At 36.9% G+C, this 13,423-nt stretch overlaps 1 protein-coding gene and 1 long non-coding RNA gene across 3 annotated transcripts in view; both read left to right on the forward strand.

The window, feature by feature from the left end:
• Nucleotides 1–13,423, forward strand: part of TSC22D1 (TSC22 domain family member 1) — a 92,762-nt gene that overhangs the window by 29,173 nt on the left and 50,166 nt on the right. The gene's annotated exons all lie outside the window — the stretch shown is intronic.
• LOC116782154 lies at nt 1,685–12,249 on the forward strand. The gene is made up of 4 exons (XR_004355154.1): nt 1,685–3,797; nt 5,216–5,277; nt 9,088–9,279; nt 10,254–12,249. It is a non-coding gene; the product is annotated as an uncharacterized LOC116782154 (long non-coding RNA).

The raw sequence follows: 13,423 nt of genomic DNA on the forward strand, positions 1-13,423 counted from the left end.
GCTGGGGAATGGGTGGGGAAAGAGAAGATGGATTGGTAGTGTGTAGTGAGAAGAATGTTAAGGTTTACATTTTGTCTCTTTCCCTTTAAAATACTTAAACTTTCTCAATAATGTCTTTTACCACTGCTTATTAAGTTGCAGTTAGATTCATAGAACTGTAGAATGGTTTGGATTGCAAGAGACCTCGAAGATCATCAGTTCCAATGCCTGTCATATATTTGCATACTTCTTTTTAATCTGTACTCAGTATTGTTTTGCTGCAGTTGAAAACTCTAGATACAGTGGAGTTCAAAAATCTGTACTGTGCAGTTAATGATTCATTTTCTTAAAGGCCAGGATTATTATGGTTAAATTATTGGCTCTTTTAGAACAATCTGCCAATGTACATACTTCTGACAGTGATCAAGGGATTCCCCTGAAGCTGTGGAGTTATACCCTTTCTCATGTCCTCCTCCTCAGCCCCCTCAAGTACTGTCTGCCCCCACTTTGGAGTTGGGAGGCATCGTCCAAGTAATTTTCTCTAATGCAGAGTATATGTCTCATTGCACTTTATTGTAGTGAGCCATATTAAGTATGAAACCAAATTATTATTTGATTGTGGTACTTAATGAATCAGTATTTTGTTAGTGCTTTTGTCTTTTCTATGGCACCCCTTTTTCTGTCTGTGTATTTTACATGTACAAGAGAGAGAAAAAAAAATTAAAAGATTGAGTCATAATAATGAGTCAAGATACATTGCCAGAAAAGCATAAGTTGAATATGCTGTAATTCTGAAATCTGCATTTAATTCATCTGGGGGGAAAAAAAAGCTTAATGCTGTACTGAAGTGTGACATTGTGTGCTCACCCAAATACTTCTATAGCTTCTCTTCAACAAAGTTGTGCAGTTGCCTATTCCAAGTACCATTAGAATGCATATTTTTGGGTACCATATATGATTCTTCTATTATGAAGGCTGCTTAGATATGTATGCATGCTTTATTTTATAAAATAGAATGAAAGAACTTGACTGGTAAATGGAAATTCTCTGATGACTTGGAAGAAGGATATTCAAACATCGCCCAGCTAGGAGTAGCAGGCTGTTACAGTAAGTCACATCTTGATGGCAGTTGTGTTTCTGTTGGACTAAAGTCTACAATAAAAACAATTAAGAAATAAAAGAGTAGAAAATGACTTGATGTGCATGTGTAAAATTATATGTATGAAGTAATAATATGCTTGACCATCAAAAAAAGGAGGAGCAAAAACGCAGCTAAGCAATATTAAACTCTGGCCTAGTTTGCTAAATGCTTGTGGGGATTTCAGTTATGCAGATACTAAACTATGAATTAAGAATCATTTTAAACTTGGGGAAATAGCTGTTTGGAAGAGTAACTACACTTAAAAAATACGGACTCATTCTCAGTTGCAATCTATAGAATGTAATGCTTAACTACAACCTCTAGAGAATGGATTTTGAACATGTGCCGACAATTAAGGACTTTACTAGGCATCTCTGCAGTTTTCTTTATGTTGACTGTGTCAACCTTTGTCACATGCACTGTGGTTTCCTTTTTGTACATTTTGGTAAACTGGAAGATGGAGTTTGACTTAATTTAAGAGTATATAGAAGTAACAGCAGCATGGAATGTTTGTGAGGTTTTTTTTAATTTTTTTTTAGGTGGCTAAAAAGCTATTTAGTAGAAAATACAATACTTTGCATATAATATACAGCTAAAACCGGATAACTTTAGGTACAGATCTCTTCAGTCCTGCTGCAAACTAATTTTAGAATCTTACCTTTAAAAGAAAATGGAAGGAAAGGAGACATGTTAGACTTTAATAAGAGAGTTGATCTTAGGAATTTACAGGCAGAAAGGTTTTATTAAATATAACAACTCTTCTGAGGAAACACTGACCTTTACATTTATTTGGTGCAGAAATCAGATCAGGCAACTAATTTCATGGTAAAAGAGTCATGTCAAGAATATCTCTGTTGTATGTTGTCTTCAAAATAAACTATGCACGTTGTAGATACCAATCATATAGAGAAATGTTCAGTAATGATCCAAATGGTGGTGGTTTTTTTCAAGAGAATTCATAAGTCTTTTCCAACCGTAATGATTCTATGGTAGTGTCTTGTGTGTTTGCCTGAGTGTGTGGGAAGCTATTTTTTATCTGCCCTGGATTGTGGTTATTTTTGTCAATGAAATCTTGACTCAAGTGAAGGAAAGAGGGTCCTGTGACATTCAGTGTATGGTTAGACACTCTCCAACACAGATCAGTCAGTGGGGTAAGTTTCTATTTTGGTACAGATGTTTGATGTCTTGTCTTTTTCCCTGTTCTGAATAATTTTGTGAAAATAGTAAACCTAGGCTAGGAATAGTCTTTTTGTGGTTTTGTATGTATTCTTTTATGTGTGACTTGATACTGTTTTTTTGTTCTTGCACACAACCTAAACCAAATACTAATATTTCAACAGGTACAGAATGACAGTCAAACACTGCACACGGGTATGCCTGTGAAGAGGCACTGCCAAAGTTAATCGTGTCTAGTGCAGAAGCTGGGAGTTCTGGCTGATCAAAGCACGTAGGTGTGAAGGTGCTTGCATGGAGGGAAGATAAAGGGACAACTCAAGGCAAACAGTTTTTACTTAAGCAGAGCAAAATGATACATTTCAAAAAGCCTTTACCTCAGCTGACTGATAAACATTTTTAAGATAAAACTTGTGGCAGTCTTATTTAATACTGAAATTTGGGTGAATTTGAAGCGCTAGTCCAATAAGGAAAGTTAAGTCAGCAATTCTTCAGAAAACATTTAATCAGCTAATGAAAGACAGCATGTTTTGTATGGTGGTAGCAGTACAAGATGATCTAGAATGCTTTTTTTGTGTACTGTTAACACATACTAGGTAAAAATAAAAAGTGTAATTCTGATCTAAAACATCGCTGACTGCACTGAGACTTTTTAAACTTGTATCTTGAACCTAAGAGTCAGACTATATATTGCAGAGCTGTTATGGTGTGCTTGCACATCACTTGCAAGTCATAACTAAATCAGTTTGTCTCCACTCTCAACAACTCATGCTAGACAAAAATAAGCCTCAGTTGCATCACAAACTTCTTAATGCTGAAGAACTAACACAGCTTACAATAGCATTTGACATCACTCTGTCTTAGCAGTTAACAGTTTTGTCTGTAGAGTTCTTCCTGCTACTGAAAATGAGGAAAGGATCAAGCCTGTTGGTCAGAGTGCATACTAAATTTATAAACTCTAGACCTTTTGTAGAAATTAGGATTTGGTATGGAAAGTAACCTGGTAAGTGCTCAAATCTGAAATGCAAGTTTTGAGTACTTTCCAAAATAAAACTTTGTGAAACTAGTGACTTTAAAAAAAGTAGGTCCTTTGTTTAGCTTTTATTTACCAGTGTGTCCATATTGCCCTTTGTTAATATTAATCTATTAAATATATATATTAGAGTAAATAATTGCATGAGAGGGGCTTTTTTGCTGTATTTGAGTTCTCCAGAGGTCCCAAACACCAGAGGAAAGTCATGGAGGAGATGATCAAGGGTCAACAGCTACAGGGAAAAGCCTTGAGCTATTCTCATCTGAAGATTCAGATTAGACCTCACCCTACCTCCACTCCAAAACCCCATAAAATTAGGGCATCTGGTGTGGTGTGGCTGTTGAACAGTTCTGGAATAACTCCTCTTAACATTCCTTATGTGTGGTATTTCCACTTCCAGGTTCTGCAGATACGCAGTCTGAAAGACTTTGACCAGAGAAGTGTAGGAATTATGTGAAGATTGAGAACTCAGTAAGAAAAGTGGTGCTTAAAAAAAAAAAAATTTTTTTAAGAAATTTGTGTAACCTAATTGCTTGTAATTGGAATCAAATTAAATTAAACTAACCATGTATTAAGAACTACAAAGTAAAAGTACAAAGGCACTGTTCATACAAGAAACTACAGGTTTTATGTGATTTTTTTTTTTTCCAAGTTCAAGGTATACATAAATACTGTAACCTTTACTGCTACAGTTAGCTTTCTTAAGCAGAAAAAGTGAACAAATAGGCATCATATGATGTCTTAAAAAAAAGTTGTCTGGGTTTTTTTTATTTTTTTTAAATATTGGCTCATGCACTCTACCCAGAAGCACAGAATTTCTCTAAGACTGAAAGAAGGTCTGTTTTTATGACAGAAATGTATGTTGGTGCCAGTGAAGTCTGTTAATCTGATTTAAAACATGGCTTAGTTAGGCCAAAAAAGGTTTTCTCTCGACTGTACTTGGCAAAAAAGCTGACAAGAAATAAAAAGCTTGTTAATGAAGATATTTAAAAATATTCTTGCAATCTAAACAGCTTTTAAAAGGGCAGAATAATTATAACATTGTTTAGCAAATACCCATTTCTTTAATAGTATAAAATTGATGCATCTATTAATGGGAATTATTTTTACAAGGTAGTATTTTCTATAATCAACTAATCATTCAATTTTATACCTCTAGTGTTTTCCTGCTGTTGTATATGTGCCAAGAAATACTGGCTGTGTTTCTCAAATATGTGTTGCTGTGATAGCTATATATAATTTCAGAATTCTTTGTCATGCTGAGTTCAGAAAAGCCATAGCTTTTTGCCTTTCCTAAACTGGCAGTAGGAAGGGTCTTTGAGGGATTGGTACCTATGCCAGTCTTGAGTAGGTATTGTCTGATGCCTTGTCTGATAAAATAGACAGTGCTGTGGCCCTCTGGCTTTTAGTAGGCCTTTAAAGAAGTTGAGCATGAAACATTTATGGAGAGAGGCCTGATGCTTTAAAACACATTCTGAAATTTAGAAAGTCAAGATTCCTACCATTCTGTTTGTTGGCACGTTTAGCTTTGAGTGAAGGGTTGCATGACAATCTTTCAAAATCAACACTTTGACCAATGGTTTTGCTGCCTTTTCTCCATCTTGGGACTGGATAACATTATCCAGTATAGTTGTTATTATGCTCAATGACTTCTACCCCTCTCTCCAATCAAATCTTCTCCCCCCAAAAAAACCCTCAAAACGAAACAACAACAACCCAGAAGTTTTGGAAAACTAGCGGTTTTTCTTAGTGTCAGTAGATTGCAATTTAAACAACCTTATATCACTCATGTTGATACTTTAATACACATGGTATGTTGGTGCTAGTTTCCAGGTGAAAGATGTTTTACTAAAATTTGCTGTTCTTCTAATATTTATTTTGAATAACAGTTCAACTGGATGGTGGCGCATAGATTCTGCGGTGTGTTTGCAGTCTGCACATATTTCTAGAGGTATGATTAATGGCAGCAGGACAATAACTACTTAACCTAGACTAAGTTTTATTTTAAGAATTGCAAGAAGTCCATGTGGCTAGTTGCACCTTAAATCTAAAAAAATTGCATCTTGCTTTAAAATTTTGATTTGAAGGTTGAGAAGTATTTGATCTGACTGCAGGTAACTTGAATCAGGTATGTCAATTTGTGTTTTGTTTCCGTGTTATTTCACTTGGATACTGCAGTTGTTGGAGCGGCAGTATTAGAAATAAAAAAGTATTGTTGCTTATATTCTATACCATTTACCAAATATGGAGATTCAATTTTTTGCTTGTTTTGCAGATGGTATTCTGTAGAATTTACTCACAATTGTTTAAACTTTTCCTTTCTTGGCTATTGAGCTTCTGCTCACTGATGCGGAAAAACAGAGATTAGTCTTCACTCACGAATTGGCCGTGAAACATGCCCTGTAGAGAAAGAAGGTGGAAGAAAGCACTAAAGGGAGTTTTCATCCCAGGAGTGTTTATCAACAGTCAAGTCACTATGGAAGGGCATTGCAGAGATTCCTTTCTTTGCCCAGAGGAGATGAGAATATTGATTATAGGATTCCTTACTGTCTTCCACATGCTCACAAACAGAACTACCATTACCTTTCCTGACTTTATCTGTATCTGAACATCATTGGCATGTTGTTCTTGTATCATCACAACCATAAATTCTTCCTGCTCCAGCTAAAAGGATCCCATCAGAGCCTGCTCTTGACGTAAATCAGCAAACTTGACAATACGGTGACTGAGAAGAACTGTTGGATATTCAACTGCTTAATATTAACATCTCAACTTGGTAGCATGAATTGCTTCTGGTGATTGATGTGAGGCAACAAAAAAACTTTCCCCAAAATTCCTGTAGGAGGGGTTCAGGTACTTTCTATGCTCTTTTCCAGACCTCTTTTTTTTGTTCTTTTAAATCTTCAGAAGACCAAAGGAGTATTCATTAACATTTCTTATCTCAAAATACAGGAGGATTTTGTTTCAACCTGAAATACGTACATGTATGTAAGAATCAATCAGGCTACTGGTTTTGATAGCTAGAACACAGAAGTTACCAGCCTTGTTTATTCTTTACAGTTCAAGACAAGTCTGTTCAAAGGAAAAATTACGTACAAAAGGTTAAAAATTAAAATATTCTCCTTTTCTTGGAGAGATACCATGACCTTGATGTAAGAAGAGGAATTTAAAAACAAGTCATTCCTAATAGCATGCTTCAGATTGATCTTCAGAAACTGTTAATCTGTTTCTGTAAGGAAAACACCAATAGACGAAATCCTCATAATGCCTTTTTTTTTTCCTTATATTTCACATTGGATCTTTGTCTCTTTTGCTTATGAAGAGACATGACTCAAATAAGACCAAGTACTCCTCTCTTCTACGCTCCTGATCTCATACAGTTTAGTATATTGAAGGCTATCCGCGGTCTTTTTCCAGCGAGCAACATCTTCCACTGTGAAGGAGGTTTTCTCACAGGGGCCCTAGGCAGATTCTTGTTTGAAAGAAACCATGCTGCTTCATCTGAACTGATTTGCTCTGATACCTTCTGTTGCTTTGAACTGGAAAGGAGTATTGACTTCAGAAGTATTAGTAAGCTTCAATGCATCGTCAGAAATTGAGCCTGTAGTGCTGTGTATGGCATTGTAACTATGACTTGTAAGTAATTAGTATTAGCGACTTGCAATACCTTGAATCTCAGGGACTTTTCAAGTTATCTGGTTAAAAAGAACATTCTATTCACAAGAGTCTTTTAGAAGAAATGTGCTTTTACTGCTATTGTCCTTTCATGACATTTTTCTTAGCCAGCAAATACAGAGCAGTAAAAACTTGGATTCAACATGTTCTGTTTATTGTATTTTCTCTTTCATTTTTATCTTGTGTCCTCTCCTTTACTGGAAGAAGGGAGTACAAACATCAACCTGGAGACATCTCTTGGCCAAGTACATTTATGTGTGTGTTCATCAGTTATTCCTTCCAAGCAGGAAGACCTCCTTTAACAAAAACATGCATATGAGATGAAAAGACTGAACCTGACTCTCTAATCTTTGCAAGATGGTCTGAAATAATCAAAAAAGCAATGGCTTGTCAAATGAAAAGGTATAGGAACACATCTTGGTCTCATGTTGTTGAGAAGTCATGAAATTCCACTCAGAAACAACTAATCCTATTATTTATGTGAAGCACTCTATTTAGAATAAAACCTCTTACCTTAGATTGAGATACCATCACCATATTCAGTGTCCTCGGAGGAACCAAGAAGCAGAGTATCCTTCTGCATGCACAAGCAGTTTCTCTGGAAGCAGTTTGCTGATTTTTCTGTTTTAATTATTGTAGCATATCAGGGTCTGTCCTTGATGGCTTTATCTGTCACTTTAAAAGAAAAAAAAAAATCCTCTATGCTCCTCAAACTGCAAAAATTGCTGTGGTTTTAATGACAAAACCTAGCATTTCTTTCCCCATCTTCTTGTATTATTTTAAGCACAATGAAAGAAAGCTTCTTTGAACAGGGGAAACTTGTAATTGAAGAACATGTGAGGTACCTAACCATATGAAACTATTTTGTTTAGGTGTGTGCTCTAAAGGAGAGGATCAAGAAACACCACCAATTGCCCCAAAATGAATTAAGTGAAATTGCATCAAACATGATGAGTAATGTACCTTCTTGGTTAACTATTGGATCATACTCTACCTGGTGTCTTAAGAGCAAAGAAGAGCACTCTAGGTAAAATGATGGTGCCTCATCTGAGGCACAGAGCTCAGTGGCTGCCCTACATGCAAATGCCATACGCTGTGCTGTTGTGCAGAAGGTACTGTAATGGATAACAACCAGTAAATGCATACGTGAGCAACTGTGCTTATAACTGTTTTCAGTCCAGTGACTTCTGGTTCTATTTTGTTGTATACTGGCTCCATGATACTGATAAAATTTCACTGGAGTCTTAGCAGCTTTCAGTATTTGTGAAGAAAATTTCAACTCTCCTATGCATTATATTTTTGTTGTTCAAGTAATGACAGTTAAGTCCTAGGACATCTAGGTTTTCAGGGGGAAAAGAGGAATATTTTAGAAATCCAGAACTTGGGTAGGTTCTTAGCTTCCACAGCAATCATCACATGCCTGGGTTAAATATGAGTTTGTCTTAACAGCATTAAAATGCTGTCAGTGTTAGATCAATCTGATTTTGCAAATAAAGTAGAAGACCTGAGATTGGAGTAAGGCCTTTACAGAGGAGTTGGGAGTGGTGTTAGGAAGTCATTGGTGAGGGAAACATTCAGGTAAGTATGATGATTTTTTTCTTGAAGAGATTATGGGGAGACGTTCACTGCATTGCAATAGATGCCATTTTTAATTCATTTGAGAGCAAGTGAACAGAGGAGAGATTTGGATTTTTTTCCAAGAAATGAGCACTTAAATTTTTTTTCACCCCCACCTACATCTACTTGCAACAAACTGAGAGAACTTTCTGGACAAAACATCTTATGATTGATCTCATCTATTGGTAGATGTCTTAAAAGTCTTGAAAGTTCACAGCTCAACACTATGGGTTTGGGGTTTTTTTGGCATCAGAGCATGAAAACACTGCATGTCTAGTACCCATCTCTTGTCATCCTCCCCTATTGCAGTGACTATGTGTATGTCTCTGTGTGGCAGAAAATGAGGAAATGCAGGTCATTATCCAAGAAGTTACCAACTAGCACTTTTCCTTCCCCTCCAGTCCTTCTGCCTCCCTATCCTGGAAGTATGGAGTCCCTGCCTCAGCCTACGGCTTCATTCTTTTTCCAGCTGCCCACAAAAGTAAAGAACCAGTGTGAGAGTTTGAAGAAAGAATCCGCTCAGAGGACTGAGTCTCAAGCAAAATCTCCAGGTTGCAGACTCAGAAAGAAACTTCCTTTGGGGAAGGATCTGCTTCCAGGATTTGCTCGTCTCTTTTTCCTTGGGCAAACAGAGTTCTTGAAGCAAACAACAGGGTTGCAGGTAGGTAGGGCCCCTTTGAACTGCCATCCACTCAGGTGTGAAGGATGGACTTTATGGTGTTTCTCTGTGCATTTTTTTGTTGATGTTGCCTTCCACTTCTCTAGGCTGAGAGAGGGAAAGAATGCGAGCAGCTTAAAGAAAAAGTGTGGGGGAGAGAGAGAGGAGAAAAAATGCTCTGAGCACTTGGAAAGAATGTTCTTTATGCCTCTGTATAAGCTTCCTGTCCATGGGTCATATTTGTGCTTCAGTTCTGTGAAGCACTAATGACATTCTTGGTGTGACCCTTCTCTAGACAGGAAACTACATCAAGTAGAAACTGGTGGCTGGGGCCGAGATAAGGCCAGTGATTGTGTATGGCCCCATAGCCACGCAATTTTCGTCTCCTCCCTGTCTCTTTACACTAGTGCTAGGTTTGAATGTGCTGTAAGGTGGAAGCTGCCCAATCAGTTTGAAATCTGACTGAATTCCCAGCACTGAAGAAGTTCCCCAGTTCTAAACGTGTAAATACGTTCTTCCTTTTGAGGAGCCTGTGGCTGCTGGGTTTGTAAAATCCTGTTCCTTTGTCCATGGGAAGGAAAGAGACTGGAATACTCTGATTTAAGGGGATATGCTGCTAACCCACATGATCAGCAATCCCTCAGGCCCAAAGAAAGGGAATCAGCTCAGGTAAATTCTGCTTTTCTCGCTTCATGCTGTGCCGAGCGACAGCCTCTTCCTTGCAAACATCAGTAGCCCACAGTCAGACCTTTTTTTTTCCAGCTATGTCGTTGCTGGCACAGGAAGTTTATTCTAAATTCCCTTTTGATTTTTAGCAAAAGGAATCACTTGAAAACTGGCAATGAAATTCGAAGGAGATTTTACCAGTTCCTCTTTGGTGCTGAGTTGAAGTCATTTGGAACTATGTTACGTGCATTATTACTTTGGTACATCTTGTGACTCTTCTCTCCCTCTTCATTCCCTCCAAATTGCTTCAGGACACCTTCTAACCTTTATACTGCATCACAAGCCTTCAGCAGAAGATCTTGACAGCCATTTATGTTGCTGGAAGATGACTGGGTTTGGATCTTGGCCTTCCTTAAGCAGGATCTCCTGACAAAAATGGGAAATGACTCCTTTTTCCATCACACAGAACCACCCTAGAAATGGAGGCCTAGGCAGAAAGTTACTTCTAATGCATTGTTCTTTAGGAAACGTTCCTTTTGTTACAGTGTCATATAGATGACTTTTATAAAACCTAAACCTGGCATCTTCCTATCTGAAGATAAGTCAGTAAATCCAAGATTAAGAGTTTACAGGTCTAATAATGTGATCGGATCTTGCTGTCCCTTCCATAGGAGATGCCACGTGAATCTGTGAAACAGGGTTCTGCTGTGGTTAAGACTGTTATATTTGTAAAGCTTTTTCTACTTACATTAAAATGATTAGAAATAATATTAATAAAGCTTCTTTTGAAAATGCTGTTTAATTAGGCTTCTACCTCTCCAGGTCTACTTAAAAATAAATTTAAACCAAAATGTCACAATGGGCAAAATGGGAAGTAGTGCATCTTTTGAGGTTTCCTGTGGGTTTATGTTGCAAAAAGGTATGTTGGAAGTGTTGAGAGCTATGAAAGTGGAAAAAACTTAACTTTTGCTTTAAGAGTGAGAAGTTATTTGTTAGAAAGCAGAAAGCTTTCAGTTGTTTTCTCCCTAAGGTATTCTGTAGCTGAACTTAATTAAATATCTTGGGAGATCTCAAATAAAAACCTTATGTTTGGCGGTAGTGAACAACACATGCACATGCCCATGTACTTTTGTTGTTCTCACTATAGGAAATTAGTTTTGAAGAATAGGACTGACTTTTAATGTTTAGATTAGGAAAGGGGAAAGTTTTATTCTTGAGCTGAGTGTGAGAATGGGTGGCAGGAGTGTGAACTAGACCCTCTGGCAGTAGGTAAAGAACACTTTTATTTTTCTGTTTTCTGCTTCTGGCAATTGGAGTAAACTAGTCAGACGCTTGTGCTTGAATCCAATTAATTTCTTAAATCAGTTACCACAAAACATTGCTTTCTAACTAATGCCTAGATCTTTTGTTATATTCACTAGCTTATTTAAATTGTTGAATAGTCTTAATATAGCCCTGAGGCTACTGCTTCATGGCAGTTGTGACTTCTTACTATGCTGGAATGCATTGCAGTCCTAGTACATTCTAAAAATAATTGTTCAGATGGTGCTGTTTAAGTACATACTTATGTAGTGAGCCATTTTCACTGAACTTTCTGAAATTTAGCTCTCTGTTGGATGGCTTTTTAGTATTTTTTTTTTATTGTGAATATCCAACTTCTTTGTCTTGCTGCTTCTGTGGTTATCAAGTAAAGTGCTGAATTTATAACATGGTATTTTTAGAAGCTGATAGTCTGATGCATGTGTTTAACTATGCAACCACAGTAACACTTGTGAACTTTGAAGTTTAAAAAGAAATCAGTTTAATGTATCAAATTCAATTCTATTTTCTTATAATATGTGGAAATGTGTATGTGATGAAATTAAAATTGAGTAGTTGTTACAGGTACAGACATGAATTGTATGCTGAACAGGAGTAATCTAGAAGTCAAAAGCTGAACATCTGTGAGTCTCAGAAATGAATACTAACATCTGTGGCTAGAGATCTGTGCCAGCAGTGCTTTTAGTTGAAAATACCTGTTTTTCTAACTTCTAGTCCAATTAAGGTCTGATACCTTTTATGCTTAAGAGGTGTACTTGCCTCAGCCACAGTTCTTGGTCATTTTGTTCTGTAGCAGAAGATAAATTGAAGACCATCAAATACTTACGAATGCTGAATACCTACAGTAAAGTAAAACAGGGGCACTGAGAACTGTTTCTCACGTTACTGTCTCAGTTGCTAAAATGACTTTACTCTTTCCCATCACAGTTAGGGGGAAAAAACCCAACAAACACGCCAAAACAAAAGCAAAAACCAAACAAAAAAGCCTCTTGCTATTCTACAGTTAGTATTTTGATATTTCCTGTCTATCACCATTGTGTTAGTATGTTACTGTCATGCTCTGAGTTTTACAGCTGGAATCCTGGATTCTTGATACATCTTTAGAGCAATAACTCCTGCCTTTGTGTTATTAAATAATAAAGATGTCTAAAACAATTTTCTTGTTTATATTGTACTTAACATAATTGTATGAGTATTAAGTGACTCTTTGGATAAACTCCAGAATGCCAGCAAACATGGAAAAACACTGTACAGTTTTAGAGGTTTTTAATCCCCAGGACTAACAGAATTTCACAAAATAATCTTGTAGTGTTTCTGGTTTTCCTCTTTCTTTTCTCTTTAAGATTTCCTTCAGCATTTGAGCTACCTAACTCACTTCATGTGATCCTTAATATCTTCTTGACCAGATGCCAGCTCCTCCTCAGATTCAGTCAATAAAATCCTGGTTTTTGACAGCTCTTTTTTTCTTATCCTAGAAGACCTATCTTGTTTAACCTGAAAGTTTTGCTTTCCTCTTTTCACCTTCTGTCCACCCTCTGTGGCTGATGCTGCAGCTCTTTCTCTGTTACAGGATGCTGTGAGAGTGAGGAATTATTTTGTAAAGATCAGGAAATTTGGGGGGAAATCTCACTGATGTTGCTACTTCAGCCAGAGCTGAACTTGTCATTTGTGTGAGAGATGCTTTGTGAGTTTAGTTTCAGGAAGGGACATGTATCAAAAAGTATTCCTTTTGTAAACCAGCAAATTATGTTGATTTTTATAAACAAAAAAAACGAGACTAAGGAGTGTAGGTTCTAGGTGTTGCTGTCCCCTTGCTTTATAGGAAGAGAGGTGGTAACAAAATATCAACAATTTTCTATGAGTTTCTGAAAGCCAGGCTGGTTTCATTAGCAGTGGTATGCTCTAAGTTGGATTTTATTCTCTCAGTCCTGTTTGTAGGACACTGGGATTTGAGCAGGTAGCAGTGATAAAAATTTTTTTTTTGATCTTATTTTTAATTGAGGAAAGGAGATTCATACCTTGGTTTACCACACCTGAGAGAATCCCTGATCCTTGAAAGAATGACTGTGATTTAGGGGTCAGTTCAGAAAAAATGTTTCTGATAGAAAGCTGGAAAAAAGGCATTTTCTGAAAGCAGTGGTAAGAAATGATTGAACCCTTC

The sequence above is a fragment of the Chiroxiphia lanceolata genome, chromosome 2 (genome assembly GCF_009829145.1).
Source record: "Chiroxiphia lanceolata isolate bChiLan1 chromosome 2, bChiLan1.pri, whole genome shotgun sequence".
NCBI classification, from domain to species: domain Eukaryota; kingdom Metazoa; phylum Chordata; class Aves; order Passeriformes; family Pipridae; genus Chiroxiphia; species Chiroxiphia lanceolata.